Below are 17,703 nucleotides of genomic sequence, written 5' to 3'. Positions count from 1 at the left end.
ACATTTTTAAATAAATGCATCAGTTAAATTGACACATCCATTTAACTTTCAAAGAAGGCGCCATTGGAACTGACGCATGCTCTCAATAGTCATGCATATAGGCGTCATGTCTCTTGGCGCATGCATGTATTCACTGGTGCATGCACCAATGCATCTGGCGCATGTTCATTTAGTTTTCTTTTTAATTTTAAATTTTAATTTAATAATTAAATAAAAAATATTGATTTTTTTATTTATTTATGTTATAATAAAAATTACATGGAATTGTCAAGAATTCAATGACCGACCCGATTGAAACGTCTCATGTTCCACATCCAGGTGCGTTGGTCTGTCTTCGAGGTCTCTCATGATTTTCTTGAAGTGTTTGGGGTCTTTGAGTGTTGACATGATCCAATGGTGGCTGGTGTGAAGGTCCGGTGGAAGGTCCAGCGGAAGGTTCAACGGTATTTGATAGATGTGTCATCATTTGTTCCTAATAGTTGGGGGGTTCTCGCCAACGGCGCTTCCGTAATTGAGTTCGGTGCTCATGTTATCGTAGTTGAGTCAGTGTGGTTGGGTGAATTGTGGACGGTATAGTTGCTCGAATTGGGACATCGAGTCGTTTTGGAAACGAGACAATGGTTCCTAGGGTGTACTATAGCTAAACAATGGTTGGGTGTTGTGGTGATGAGATGTTTGGGTGGTCATTGGTGGGAGGCTACGATGACATGAATTGTATGAATCATCTAAGCTATAGATTGTTGTGTTGGTTGCATATGGTTGTTGGTGGGTATGGTTTGATTCTTGGTTTTGAGGTTGGGTATGTGGCATGAATGGGTTACGGGGTTGGGTGTTTGGTTGTTGGGTGTATGTGGTGGGGTGATGGTGTGAGGTTGGTTGATGGGTTTAGGTGGTTTGACATTGGTGTTGGACGGGGACTTGTTGTTGGGCGTATGATGACGAAGCTAGTTGACGTGGATCAATCAAATACCTTGGCTCAGACACAAATTATTGCGTTGTAACCGACCTAAACCATATCATATATTGTTGAGTTGGTCTAGCACCTTGTATGACTGGTTCGTTTAAGATGTGTTGTCATCGATTCCTCCAATGACGACATATCTCTTTTGTGAAGTCTCTTCAGTCGGAATAATCCCATTGGGCATCGACTCTTTTTTGATGCCAATCTCCCAAACACGTCGGAGGTTCTAGAATTTGTTGTTACATGTCGAACTGCAATTTTACCCCGTCACTCTAGTGCATCTCCACAGTAGTGAACTGGATAATTGGTGTTTTTGCTGTCGCAACTGCATATCATTATGGTTAACTTGATGATCAAGACCCAGATATGGCCTCCAGATAAACTGTACAACAATACGATATGATTAGATGATAAATAATTTGATCATTATTTTTAAATTAAAATAGAGTTGTATAGGAGTATTACATCGTCTGGTCCAATGTGATCCAATAGATTGCGATAGACTACTATATCGTGTTTCGGACACCTATTGTAGTTCATCCCTCTAACTGACCACCTAGATCAAAAACAATTGAAAATATTATTTATAGTTAATTTTAATATAAAGTCTAATTAATTATATGGTAAAGTTTTAAACTTACTTTGTTGCAAACGGGAATATGAATGGCTTCTCGTTTACCGGCGCGAGTGACGACATTCTTGAACAACCTCTTATTTGTAGTAAATATGCGCATGAATAAAAAGTACAAGTATTTTTTTTGGCATTTTTACACATTGCACTATATAGATGGGCCAAAACAGATAAACCCCAACTATATACGCTTACCTTATTTATGTTTCGTAACAACGGTAAATACATAATATTTACCATATTACCAGTACTTTCGGGAAATAAAAAATTACCAAATATAATCATAATATAACATCGAGCTTTAATTATTTTTTTGTACTCGATAGATTCTTCTATCAATGTTATACTCGCATAATATTGTTTGAGATATCTTAAATTAATACCTTGCCCCCTAGCTTGACCGGATGTCTCTCCCGCAGCTTTGTCGTCACACAAAGGGGCACCCCAATAAATCATTGCAAATAGAGTTATCCTGGTTAAGTCTACCATTCATGACCTTACCATCGATACGTACACTCACCGAAAGAAAGGTGAAATGTGTGGGTCTCGGGTCTCCATCTCTCCAACAAAGCAAGAATAAATCTGTAGTCAACCGAGTACGAGACTATGTTGAGGAGATTTCCAAAACCACATCCTCGAATATATGGTTCTATCAAAGGATCGTGGGGTACATATTCATGTACACGGCATCGAAATCGTTTTGGGTCCTAATAAAACATAAGTAAGAAATAAAATAAGAAAAAGTAATATACAATAAAAACATAAATAAGAAATAAATATGAAATAAATATAAAATAAGTAAGAAGAAGTAATACAAAATAAGTAAGAAGAAGTAATAGCATACAAATGTCGAGATATTGTCGATTGTTCCTCGATGTTCATCACTCATAGTCAATAGAGACATAATGCTACAGAGGTTGAGTGTTGTAGAGTTTGAGTGTGGTATAGATGGAGTGTTGCAGATTTTGATTGTTAATGTTGCAGATGTTGAGTGTTGTGAGTTGATGTCCTATTTATAGATGAGTAAGTGTTGCAGAGGTTGAATATGTATGCAACATGTGAAGCATTGGATAGGGTGCATGTATGTGACATAGGTGTAGGCGCCTAAGGCTAGGGCGCATGCCTTGTTTTATGACATGCATGGCCACATGCGCCAAAACTAGTGGCGCATGCATGTCTTTTTATGCAAGAAAGGAAGAGGCGCCTAAGGCTAGGGTACATGCATGCTTTATGCGCCATTGGAATGGACGCCTACCTTGTCATATTAGGGCAAAGATTCCTTATGTGTAGGCGCATGCATTGTATTAGGGTAGAGAGAGATTATTTGTGTGCAGAGATTCCTTGCAGGTGCATGCATTGTATTATCTTGTCTCTGCAATGGATTCTTTGCATTGCACTGTCTTGTCTTTGTAGATGAATTGTATGATCAATGCATACATCGTTTACCCTATTTAATTGCATGCGAATAACAGATCAGTGCATTCACCATCAATACCCATACAGATCAGTAGAAACACTAAAGTTACATTTGAAAAAATGTCTTCCTCACCACATTACACGATCAGTACCCATACCAAAGGTGAAATATTTGAGCATCAATTATTCGGATTTTGTTTTCGCAACACAGAAATAACTCGGTTTACAATAAATCGACGATCAAAATTTTCACATCTAAAACAAAGAATAGAAAATAAATTGCAGTGCAGTCTTGTGGGGCAAATCATCTATAAAAATCCGGTGTGGTTTACAGACAGCCAGGTAAAGTTTTATCAGAAGAAGATTAGAGATGATGACGATGTTCATCATATGTTTTTCAGTCACGAACAATCTGGGTACAACGATATAGAGTTGTATATATTACCACAACAACAACAACAAGTGTCTTACTTCATTGATCAGTCATAAGTGTTTTGTGAAACTGATGATGACGAACAAGTTGAGGTCAATGTTATAGACGAGGAAGAAGAAGAAGCCGAGTTATTGGTTGATTCAACGGGGAATGATGAAGAAGAAGAGGAGTCATTACCAGCTAATCATGTATATTGTCCACCTCAACACATGACAAACTTGAATTTGGGTGTCGATGAACCTTCATCAGATATATTTTACAATCCTTATGTGCAAATTCAAGGATCATTGAAAGAAGGAGACACATTTCGCACAAAAGAAGATTGTGTAAAAGCTATTAAAAAGTTTCACATGGAAATATCAGCTGATTACAAAGCTGATAGAACTAATGCAATAAGGTACATAATTTGTTGTCGAAATGAGCACTGTCTTTTCAGGTTGCCAGCTTCGTACCGGAAGAGGAGTAATTCTTGGGAGATTGGATCCATGGGTCCAGTTCACACATGCATGCTCACGAACCCAATGGAAGACCATCGGAAACTTAGCTCTTAATATGCGATGAAATTTTATCTGTCATTAGCGACAATCTGTCGTTAAAGGTGAGTACAATAATCTGGCATATTGTAACACAATACAAATATACTCCACCATATAGGAAGCTTTGGATAGCTAGGACAAAGGCGGTTGAAAAAGTGTATGGCAATTGGGAGGAGTCTTACAAACAACATCCAAAATACTTGTTGGCTTTTAAATAGTATGCTCTATTGTTGGTGTAAGCCCTAGAGGCCAATACTTTTGGTACTTGTATCGAATTATTTATTAATAATAAAAGACTTTTTCTTTATTATGTTTGTTTAATAAAGTCCCTAGAATAGCTAGTCTGTTTAATGTATCAAGTATGACTTAATCATGAGATCACATTAGACATAAGGACACTATTCTTAAAGTATCCGTAGTCAAGCTTTATTGTGAAGTGGGATAACATTAAAGCATGAAGACTATTATGTTTAGAGACTGACGATCACATCTCATGGATCATGGATAAAGAGTTATCAAGTCTTAAACATAGGTATGAATATTAAGAGTAATATTTATACTGGATTGACCCGCTATGAGAATACTATATAGAATGTTATGGAAAGTGTCATAAGTTATTCTCATGGTGATAATGGTGTATACCATCCTTCGACCTGAAACCACTATGGACCCTAGGTGTAGAGTCGAGTGCCTTATTGCTGATCAAACATTGTCCGCAATTGGATGACCATAAAGACAGTTGATGGGTACTCCACGAAGCATGCTAACGGACATGAGTGACCTAGATGGAATTTGCCCATCCTGCCTAACAGGATAAATGTCTAGGGGCCCAATATTGAACTGGACAAGGATAACACGGTCTATGCCTTGTGTTCAATATAGACATAAGGGCAAAAGGGTAATTATACACATAATTATCATCATAGAAGGATTTGTCAGATCACATGACATTTTCGTGTCTTGGGTAGCAGTGATGTGTTGCTAGATACCGCTCACTGTTTATTATGTTAAATACGTGATTTAATATAATTGTCAATGCCGCGAAAACCTATAGGGTCGCACACAAAGGACGGATTGATGAGAGATAGAGTAATTAAGGAATACTGTAATGTACGGTGCCCTTAAGTGAATTATAGAACATTGTAAGGTACGGTGTACTTAAGTAGAATACGAAATATGGTAAGGTACCACACGCTTAAGTGATTTTGGCATATTATAAGATATGGGTCATATACACTTGAGTGGACTTTTTAGCTTGTAGCCCATACAAGTGGTTCTATAAATAGAACCCTTGTGTAGAAGCATTGTCACACTTGCAATTTCGTTTCTCTCTCTCTCTCTCTCTCACTCAAAGCCTTCATTCGTAGCAGCTAGCACTGAGATTGAAGGAATCCGTTCGTGTGGACTGAGTAGAGGCGTTGTCATCGTTCAACGTTCGTGATCGCCACAAGAGGTAACGATTCTATCACTGATCATGCCCATTCGTAAGGATCATTAAAGGAGAAATTTTAAATTCCGCTGTGTTTTGGATCACCCTTCTCCTTCACTAGGGACTATTGTCAAGTTGGAAACGTTACCGGCGTATACACCAGACGGAACTTCTGGGCATATCAACCATGCATCAAATGTTTTTCTTTATGTAAACCTATTATACAAATTGATGGTACATGGTTGTACGAGAAATATAAAGGAATGTTACTAAAGGCAGTGGCAAAGATGGCAACAACAACATTTTTCCAATCGCCTTTGCCCTATTTGAAGGGAAGACTGCTGAGGGATGGAGTTTTTTCCTAAGAAATCTATTATTGCACGTTGCTCCTCAACCTAACTTATGTTTGATCTCTGACTGACACCCTTCAATAGTCAGTGCATACAAAAACATTGATAATAATTGGCAGGTTCGTCCGTCGATGCATGTCTTTTGCATTAGACATATCGCTCAGAATTTTATGCAGGAGATCAAAGACAAAACGTTGCGGAAGAAGGTTGTCAACGCAAGTTACACATTATCAGAACCTTCTTTCAAACACTACCGCGAAGACATAAGATTGTTAAATGCATATGCAGTACGGTGAATCGACAGTATTCCATTGGAGAAGTGGACTAGGGCATACGACAACGGTCAACGTTGGGGCCACATGACAACAAATCTTGTGGAATCAATGAGCTATGTCTTCAAAGGCATCTGAAACTTACATATAACCGCTTTAGTGCATGCAACATATTTTCAGACTAGGGGCGTTGTTTGAGACCAGACGTTCCAATTGGAGTTCAGTGTTGCAATCTGGGCAGTTGTTCAGTGAGGGATCAATGAAATTCATTAGACATGAAGCTGCCAAAACAAACACACATGTGGTCACGGTGTTTGACCGTACTAAATGTTGATATAGTGGTGCTGAGTCCATGGATCACAATGAAGGCATGTCGATGGGACAATACAAAGTGGAACTAGATAGAGGTTGACGCGATTGTGGAAAGTTCCAAAGGATCCATCCTACTTACTATCTGACGTTTACAAAGTCATAAGTCTATCTAATGTTTATAAAATTAGTTTTTCAGTTGTTGCAAAAGAGGATTACTGGTCAGAATATCAAGGGGACATTGTCTGACACAATGAAGTTATGCGAAGAAAGAAAAAGGGTCGCTTAAACAACACCCGTATTCGAACCGAAATGGATACGGTGAACAAAATAATTCGATTATGTAGTTCATGCCGCTAGCCAAGTCACAATCGTACTAACTGTCCTAGTGTTGGAACGAGCACAACAAGATAGATTTACATGTACCTCTATTGCAATATATATAAAATATAATTTATTTCATATGATAACTTTGTGAGGAAATACCATCACAAACAAATACAACACATTCAACACAAAAGCAACACATAAACAACAACACAAACAACTAAAATAATTAAAATACCATTACCATAGCTAAGCCATTACAGCCATCAAAACAATTTTGAACATATTATGCATCATCCTGTGAACGTCTCTGAAACAAATCTATATTCCAAAGTCGAATCTTTATCGGAGATGCGACGACTGAAAAAATTAAGTCAGTATTTCTCTTGTGAATGGATTCAGACATGGTTACAGAAAAAAATGAAGGAGGTTGAAGTAGAATGAAAGAAAATGGGGTTGGAGGGTAAGAACTTGTGTGAAAAAATATGGGAGATACACAATGTATTTATAGATGAACCATGAAATACATGTGCCACACAGACAAGCACATGCATGCGCCAGATGCATGGACGCATGTGCTAAACTACACATGCATGCACCAACAACCATGGCGCCTCCATACAATGCTTTGAAAACATGCGACAATGGAGTTGGCGCCTCCGTTGAAATGTAAGTGGATGCGCCAGTTCAATTGTCGCATCTGTTTGGAAAGGTGGTTTTTTTAAATGGTTATTTAGGGATTTAATTTTAAAAACATGATTAATTTAAAAAAAAAATCCCCATTTGTTTTAGATTAAATTTTTTTTATATATTTTTTAAAATAATTTTTACAAAGATGTTTTTTAAAATATTATATTTATTTTAAAAATTAAAAAAATAATTTTGATATTTTATAACATAAATATATATTATTAAAAATCAACACATAATAAAAAATAAGTGAAATTTTGAATTTATGAATTTTTAAATTAAAATATAGTTTTAAATTTAAGTGAATTTTTTAAATTTTAATACTTAAAAAATTATTTAAAAAGTAAAATAACTAATTTTTTAAAAGAATTTTCATTAAATTTTTTTATTAAAATTTGTTTTAAAATTTTTCTTTTAACACAAGGAAAAAAGGACGAAAGTGTAAGGGGGTCGAATTTTTGTGCTGCTCTCTTTCTATTTTTCTTCACTTTGCTTTCCACTATTTTTTCTTTTTTTTTATTATTATACAAACACAAACATCACAAGAACTTTTTACAAAAGTAACCCACTTTTTCAAGGAAATTCCCAAAATACCCATGATTTTAAAAAAAAATCCCAAACTACCCCACTTTTAGGAGGAGGCGCCAATTCAATTGGCGACTCCTCTTAAATGCTTGAATGGAGGCGCCAATTGGATTGGCACCCATGTGTATAAGTTGATAGGAGGCGCCAATTGGATTGACACCTCAGTTTAAAATGCATTTTTTTTTGTAAATGGTATACATGATAGATAAATTTGAAATATGACCAATTGATATTAATAAATTTTTCCGTTTACACAAAAAAGCCTAATGGTGATGACCGGGATCACCTAACCGACCTCCGGTCCCACATCCTCTAGCTACCCTAACCTGTGGCCCTAACCCACGTTGATGATTCAGTACCAGTGTTTGAGCATCTGAGGGGCCAGGAGCGTCACTACCAACTATATGAGAAGGCCTGTTGAGGTAGTCATACAAGTCGGCATAGTCTTCAGTATGCATCGATGGTGTACAGCCATAGCTGAGTTCATGACCCATGCCAAAGAAGTTGGGTTGTGGTTGACTCATTGATGGGTGACCAGGACGGTTGAAGGGAGACATGGGTGTGAATGATGCATTGAGGAAAGGTTGGAAAGATTGTTGGAGTGTTTGGTAGAGATAATGTTGTTGGATGTTTTGGTTTCGTGAGGTTTGGGCTTCTTGGCTATGGTAGGAGGAGGGGCGATTGATGTTGAATGATCGTTGGATGTTCTGGCTAAGGCGACTTTGGTAGGGTGATGGGGTGGGTGCGAAGCAATGTTGGGTCTCAGGTTGATGGTCAATTTGTTGGTGGTGGTATGGGGTATGTTCTTGGTATTGGGGTTGGGTGTATGACATGTTTTGGTTGTATGTTTATGTGTTGGTTGAACGGAACGTTTGACGGACAGGGGGTTATGTGTATCCGGTCTGACATTGTTGTTGGGGGTTTGATGTTGATGTGTCAGGTGTGTAAGTCATCTGGCGTGGGTCGTACATGTACATATCCTCGGCGATGAACTGAAAACCAACCGATCTGTACCAAGCCATATAAGTACGACTTGGTTTTTCTTCAGTTGGCATGACTGCGTCAGTTAACACATGGTCATGGCGGTGCTTCCATTTGCGACACTCCGATCTTGCGAAGCTTTGCCATGGATTGGAGTTCCATTGGTCGTTAACTTTGCGCATATGCCATTCTCCTAGGCTAGCTGGGGGATCTGGGATGTTTAAGGGCATACCGAACTACAACTTCACACGATTACTGTTGTGCATCTCCACAGTTGTGAACCGTATTATCGGTGTGCATGCAGTCCATACGGCCGCGTCTTCGGCGTTGACCTCATGGTCATGATCCAAATTAAGGTATGGATGCCAAATGAACTGAAATGTGAAAGAAGATAGGATTATAATCTAGGTAGAAGAAGTTAACAAATTATAACGAAATAATTAAGTTATTATCCTTACGTCTGTCGGTCGAAGGTGATCCAACAGATTGCAATACTGAGTAATATAGTGTCTTGGACATCTGTTGTAACTCATACCACGTGCAGACCATCTACACCAAAAAGGTAAAAATATTAGTTAGAGATTAAAATCTTTAAAGAAGTAAGTAAAGATATAGTAATTTAAACAACTTACTTTTGTGCATACGAAAATGTGAAAAGGTTGTTGTTGACGGGTGCTAGGGACGGTAGTCTTGACCAACCCCATGCTTGTAGCAAAACAGCACATCCAGAAAATGTAGATGTGTCTTTGTGTGAGTTGTTGCATAAGGAGCTATAGAGATAGGCTAGACAAATAGATCCCCAACTGTAACTTCCTATTTTATCTATATGTCTAAGTGAAGATAAATACATAATATGCATGCTAGAACCACTATCTTCGGGAAATAAAAATGAACCAATTAACAGCATAATGTAACACCTAGTTTTTATTATTTGAGCATCTTCGGTAGAATGCTTATCTAAGTATAAACTATTATAGTACGACTTAAGGCGTGAAAGTAGTATACCTTGACCTCTTGCGTTATCATCTAACAAATCAGTCTCCAAGAGATCCATGCAAATTGAATTTGTATAGTTGGTTTTACCATTAACAACCTTACCTTCAATGGGCAGTCCCAAAAGCATGTAGACGTCTTCTAACGTCACGGTACACTCACCGGTTGGGAACCAAAATGTGTGTGTCTCTGGTCTCCATCTTTAGCATAAAGCTATAATGAATTTGTTATCTATGGACCAAGACAAAATCTTGCTTATATGACCAAAACCGGCGAGTTCAACATAAGGTTGAATCATCGGGTCCATATGGACATATTCATGGACCCGAGTCCGGAACCTTGATATATCCTATAAAAGAAAGAACAAAAAACTTGACTAAGTTGGTATGTTAAAATAAAATGGGGTTGGTGAAGATGAAACTACAAGAAGTTGTTGCAGATGAAAGAAAGAAAGTTAACAAAAGAAAAAACTTACATATGTTGCGATGTTTGCAACCGTTCCTCTATGTGATTCGCCCATTGTGAGGATAGACATTTTGTCGGGGGGTTGGTGCAGATGAAACTAGAAGAATTTGTTGCAGATGAAATTGTAGAAGAAGTATTATAGAAGAAGTAGTGAGGGTGATGGTGTGGAAGAAGTGTTGATGGAGTGGATGTATTTATAGGCAAATGAATGAGAGCATGAAAAGTTATGCTTGCATGGTGTCTCCACTTGAATTGGCGCCCATGTACAACTTGTACATGGTGTCACCATTCAAATTGGCGCCTCCATAGGGACATGCATGCAAGACCTAGGTTTGATTGCTTGGTTTCGAGGTCTGCATGCATGCTTTGACAAGGTGTCACCAAATGGATTGGCGCCCATGTGTAAGGAATGAATGGGGGTGCCAATTCATTTGGAGTGTGTGTCTTCATGTTTGACACATGGCTGTCCTCTCTCTTGCATGATGAACATGTCACTTCTTAGTAGCTTGCATGGTTGACACATCATTTGGGACTAGCTTGCATGTGCGACACGTCATTTCGAACTAGCTAGCATGTGAGACACTTCACTCCCTTATTTAAGTGTCTTACTATCAACTTCCAAGACACTTCACTCACATTCATCTGCAACAAGAAAATAGTTTTCATTTGCACAATGTCATCTTCACCAAAATACAGTGTCAACGTTCACCGCAACGGTGAAACATCTGAGTTATATGGTTTTTGTTTTCGAAACACTGATACCATTAGACTCACGATCAAGAACAAGAGATAATCTGAGAACAATATTACCTCATAAGATGATAGACAGAGAATGCACTCAAATGATCCAAAACTTTCAAAATATCGTTAAAATCAAATATAAAGAGTGCTTGCAACAACATATATTAGGCAAGATTTGAGATATCGAGAATGCCCAATTCCCGACGAATATTGAAAAATGGTTCAGTCGCAAGAGGTTTTGTAAAAATATCGGCAAGTTAATTTTTACTATCAACATGCTCAAACACGAAACTGCTTTTTCCAACATGGTCTTGTAGGAAATGGTGACATATTTCAATGTGTTTAGTACGAGAATGTAGCACAAGATTTTTGGTTAGATTGATCGCACTAGTATTATCGCATATTATCGGAATACATTTGAGTTTAATGTCGAAGTCAAGTAGTTGTTGTTTGAGCCATAAAATTTGAGCACAACAACTATCAGTTGCATCGTATTCCGCCTCTGCAGTTGACAAAGCAACAAAGACTCACTTCTTACTATGCCAACTAACTAAGGAGTTAGAAAAGATGTGGCAAGTTCCACTAGTACTTTTCATATCCGATTTGCAACCGGAAAAGTCGGCATCAAAGTAACCAGCCAAATTACAATCTCTACCCTTGAAAAATCAAAGCCCATACTTAGAAGTATCATGAAGGTTACTATGGATGTGCTTTATAACTTTTAAATGTGATTCCTTATGAGCATATTGATATCGAGCGCACATACATACACTAAACATAATGTCAGACCTGGATGCAGTAAGATATAGAGTGATCCAATCATACCTATATACCTTTTGAGTAAACTTCCTTAGCATTTTCATCCCTGCCTAAGTTTCCATTTGTGGGCATTGGAGTGTCAATTGACTTTGCATCTACCATTCTGAAGCGTTTAAGCAACCTTTGGCAGTACTTGGTTTGACACACAAATGTCCCTTCTTTGAGCTACTTGATGTGAATTCTGAGAAAGTAATTCAACCCCCCATTAGAATCATCTAAAATTCTCCCCGCATAAGCTTAGGAAACTCTTTGACCAATTGCATGTTAGTAGAACCAAATATAATGTCATAAACATAAATTTTAACTAGAAGAGAATGTTTTCCGTGAAGCTTAATGAAAAGTGTTGTATCTACCTTCCCTCTAGAGTATCCTTAATCAAGTAAGAACTTACTAAGTCGCTCATATCAAGCCTTAGGGGATTATTTGAGACTATACAAAGCTCTCTTTAGTTTAAAAACACGATTCAGATACTGATGATTTTCAAAACCTGTGAAACATACACTTCCTCATTTATATAGCCATTAAGGAAAGTACTTTTCATGTCCATTTGAAATAATTTGAAGTATTTAGAACATGAAAAACTCTCATTTTTCATGAATGAAATGATATATAACATGCTCAAACACGTAATGCATAAAAATGTAACTAATTTTAAGATGAAATCCATATGAGACAATATCATGAAGCCACTATACACTTATAGGTTGAAAAACACAGTTTTTCAATGATATTTTTGGAAGTGGACACACACGAGGTTGATCATATAACACATTTATCACACATTTTAGAGCACAACAAGAAATAGCATAAGACATGGCATACAAGTAGTATATGTAGTTTAAAATAAACTTACGCGCAAAGAAAAAAGTGAAACAATATTACCTCACGGACAAAAGACGGAGGAAGTAATCACCTACACTTCTTTTACTTATATAGCTAATGATGAAATCCCTTTGTTATCAATTTAATTTCATCCTATTTGTTTTCACAAATACACTTGGTACCTATATATTGATAATCTCATGAATGTAGGACAATGTCCCACACAATGATTTTAACTCAAATAACACGCCCTTAGGCTAATGCTAATCAAAGAGGACAACTTAGTGATTTAAGATAAGAATTGAAACACAATTCAAGAGATAATTGAAAATACTTATCTAAACGCATATAGTCACGCTTTTGGTCAAGTTTCCAAGATATTGTAGAAGACTTGTCTTCTCTCCTCCTTAAGTTCTACCATTTCTGGGTGATCAATCCATATTTGGTGACTTTGAGTATGTCTTCTAAATATTCATCTGCATCATGAAAAAGAAAAAAACATTTCCCGACGTTTCTCGGATATAATACATCACAAATGATGTATTCAAACTTAATAATAGTAATAATAATAATAATAATAATAATACTAATAAGTATTCTCAAGCAATTATAATATCAAAGATAGTAGTGAAAATGAGATTTACCTACACTACCTATTCCACAATTAGCACATATATCTGTTAACTTCATATGTTACAATATCCTTCTTCTTTGCCACAAAGTCAATGAATAAGGAGATATTAACTTTTGTATGCCTTGAGCTTCCCTTGTTAAGATCACACACCCGCTTCAAGGAGTCAAGACATTTTCCCTTCAAAGTCAATCAATAATGCTAGGTACCCAATTTTTATTGGATCCTTGAGGGTGAGTGGAAATATTGTTGCATTTCGGCTACCATTAAAATACACCTTTAGGAACCAAAAATCTCCTAATGGTCTTTCTTACAATAATAGTGATAAGTCAAATGATTATGTGAATTACTTTTGCTATTAGATTCCCTTACAACAAAAGTGTACTTCTTGTATGACACATTGAAATATCTTTTGAGTTTTGTAGGATTAATAGAGAAGGTGACCTTTGGTTCTAAAGTCTTGTTTAATTTGGCTTTTAGAGTATTAACCTCTTTTTGCCAAATGTTATAATTTTCACAACCAAACCAAGAAGAATTCTCTTCCTCAACATCAACTTTTGAAGCATCTAATGTGGATTGCTTAAGAGATTCCATTTGATTTTCAGTTTCTAAAACTTTGGCTTCTAGGTATGAAACAATTCTTTTATTTGAAGCCAATCTTTTAAAAGCATCTACGACTTCACCAGATAGATTTTCAAAAGAAAATTGTAATTCAGAATAAGACATTTCATCAACAGATTCAGATTTGGAATGACTTAGATTCTTTTTTTTTTGTGCTTGGTCATGAAGCAAAGATTTGAGATTTCATCACTTTCACTTGAGCTATCCACCTTGGAGGATTCACTATCACTATCCCATGTGATCTATGCTTTTCTAGACTTGCTAGACTTCTTTTGTTGGCCATTTCCTTTATGCTTCTCAAGCGATGGACAATCTGGCTTGTAATGACCGACTCTTCCATAATTATAGCACAAACCTTTAGATTTTTCCTTCTTATTCTCATCTTCCATTGAGGTATTTGAATGCCTTCCATAGTTGGTGAGATTCTTGTTGGAATGCTTTATTCCATTTTTCTTAATGTACTTATAGTACCTTCTAACAAAAAACCTTATTTCTTCATCATCTGACTTCTCATTATCACTAGTTCCTCTTTCACCATGCTCTTTTGTTGATGACTTTTGTCGCACCTCGAAAAAAATGGGGATACGACTTCAAAGCGAAGCGCGATCGCACGCTCGCAATGATGGACTGAACAGAGTCGCCATCGAACTTTATTTATTCCTAAAAGGAAAGGGGAAATATCGATAAAACCCAAGACAAAAGAAAAGGATAAGATATGGTCGTCGCAACCAATATCCGGGTTCGGGAGTCGATTACGCAAGGGGAAGGTATTAGCACCCCTCACGTCCGTTGTACTCAACGGGAACCATTAGGTCAGTTGTGTGCATTAATGTTAGTTTGAAATGTTAGGCTTTTCAATTTATTAGGTGGGAATGAAAGAATAGAAGATAGGAGAAATGTTTTTGGATTTTTGACGAAGGACTAAACCTAAGTTTTTTATTAGTGGGCCTGACAAGATTTACAAATCCTGCTCCTACGTATCTCAAAAGAGAAATCAAGGCTTACGTAGTTCTGGGTAGAAAAATGTTTGTTTGTTGGTCGATTTTAGCGAAGGCTATACTGTATTAATCGACGAAAACATCGTTTTACCCAAAACAGATGAGGAGTGGACGCATACCACACATCGAACGGATTTATAAATCTACATTCGGAAAAGCGTCATTTATCTCTACTCAACAATCGTGGCCGAAACATTGTTTTGTATCACTTAAGACAATATATCTTTCATTTATGAAAAAGATTTTTGATTAATCGCACGGCGGCGAGAAAAGAGTTTGATTGGTTGGAGGTATTTTGAGTGATGGCGAGAACTTGGATGAGCGAGATATACATCTCGAATCCTAGCCTCAGGAGTGCATGGTATACACCATGTTCCATTTCCATCTTTATTAAAAAAAAGTTAAGATAGGAATTAAGTATTTTGGAATTTGATTGAGAAAGGGTTTGAAGAAACCGCATTGACAATTTTAGACGATGGCGAGAGTTAAGATTGGCGAGGCATACGTCTCGAATCTTAACCTCAGGAGTGCATGGTATACACCATGTTCCATTTCCACCTTTATTGAGAAAGTGTTAAATAAGAATTAGGTATTTTGAGTTTTGTTGTGAAAATGACTTGACCTAGATCAAGTATTGATGGGCGTTTAAGAGAAATTTGAATGAGTGTTTGAATGAAAACAAAGTGGATGAATTTGGATGATGGCGAAAGCTAGGATTGGCGAGATATACATCTCGAATCCTAGTCTCAGGAGTGCGTGGTATACACCACGTTCCACTTCCATCTTTTTGAAAAGGTCTTAATTATGAATTAATATTTTGAGTTTTTATGAAAAATGGCTTGACGTTGGATCAAGCATTTGATGAAGTTTGAGAGAAATGGAATAGGAGGAGAAATGAGTTGGTTCGTTTATTGAGAAAGTACTCGACGTTGAATCGAGTCATATTTTTGTATTTTTGAAATTTGTTGATTTTATTCTTGTGTTAGTAGCTAATTAAACAACCAAACAATAAAAGAAATAAAAAGTACAAAATTATTACACATTGGGGAGTGGGGTACATTTGTCAAATGGGGATTAAACAATCATGAAATAAATAAAATCGGGCCCAAATAAATAATGCATGAGTGTAAGTGCAAGAGAACCGGCTCATTGTAAGAAAGCCCAAGAGTAAGCTATGTGAGGTTGACGGCGATGCTTAAAAGCAATCGACTTACAAGGGTGTGGAAAATGGGCTCGATATTAAATCGAGAAACGTATGATTTTTTTATTTTAAAATGGTGTCGAATATATGATGAAATTAATAAAGAAGCATGGACATAAAAAAATATTACAAGAAACAAAATACTAAAAGACAATAAAATAATAAAAAATAGAAGCTAAAAGAAAATGAAATACTAAAAAAATGCTACGTATGAGTATCGAACTCACTCCACCTAGGACTATGGAACTACCCCCTCTCCACCAGGCCATTTACCAACTAATTGTTATTTTAGTACTAATTTAAATATATAAACTAAGGTAAATTAAAAAAGAGGTTAAAATAAAAAAATAAAAAAACTAAATAGAAACAGAACGGTTAGCCTACTGGTGATTGAACCCAGCCGCATGGCTGTTGGGTTTTAGAGATTAGGAATTGGGAATGCTAAACAACAATTAATTACAGTTAATACTAATAAACCAAATTTTAATGACCAAAATGTATGGTAACATTCACCTAGTGGGATTTAAAAAGTCTGCTTAAAAAAAAAAAAAAAAAAAAAAATTAAAAAAGAAAAGTGGAGTCAAACGTCCTCCATCCTCACCTTCGTTCTCTGTACTCTCTCTATCTCACTTCGCACAATCCCTCCATCCTCAACCTCGCATCTCTATCTATCTCACTCACCCATCGCTCTTCTCTCGTCTCCCTCTCTCAAACGAAACACACAAAAAAATTCCGGTAGAGAAACGAATAGGACGGCTCACCTTTGGCAGTGACGGTGAGCTTAACCCTCTTCTCTCCGCTAGGTTCCTCCTGCAGTCAACAAGATCAAAGCTTCGCTTCCAAAAAGGTTCGTCTTTTTGCTTGGCCGGTTTTAGGGTTTTTTAAACTTTCGCCGTTTTTCTCCTTTCCGCCCCCAATCCCTCTCTGTTCTCACTCATTTCTTTTTATCTTTGCAAATTAGGGTTTCGGTTGGTGTATAAAGGCTCAAAAGAGAAAGCTTTCAGAAGTGCTTTCATGCTCAGAAGCGAGTTATCCTGTTTGATGCTATACTTCCGGAAACGGTACCTTGAACTCTTTCTTTCTCTCTGAATTTGTCCTTATGCTCAATTTGGGAAATTTTGGATTCTAATGCTTGTCAATTGTTTTTGTATTACTGCAGTAACATTGAACATTGGAGAAATGCAACAGCAAAAAACACTATGAGTTGTTATCTTGAATCTTCTGAATTGTTGTTGTTGGTTTGCAAGTGATAAACAACTCCAACTCAAACTCATCATCGCTTTTCTTTTTCTATTTTCTGTGTTTTCTTCACTCTGTATTGTTATTGGTGCTTGTATCAGTTTCTATGTCTTGGTATCGGTTTGGTAGAACACAAGAGAGAATCATCCGAAAATGACAACCTGCCGGAAGGAATTTGGCCTGCGACTCGGTGTCTTCTATTTGATACTGTTTAATATTTGCTTGCTTGCTGCTGATATCACTGTGGTTAATA

Source organism: Lathyrus oleraceus, chromosome 5 (assembly GCF_024323335.1).
Source record: "Lathyrus oleraceus cultivar Zhongwan6 chromosome 5, CAAS_Psat_ZW6_1.0, whole genome shotgun sequence".
NCBI classification, from domain to species: domain Eukaryota; kingdom Viridiplantae; phylum Streptophyta; class Magnoliopsida; order Fabales; family Fabaceae; genus Lathyrus; species Lathyrus oleraceus.
This window is presented reverse-complemented; position numbering follows the sequence as displayed.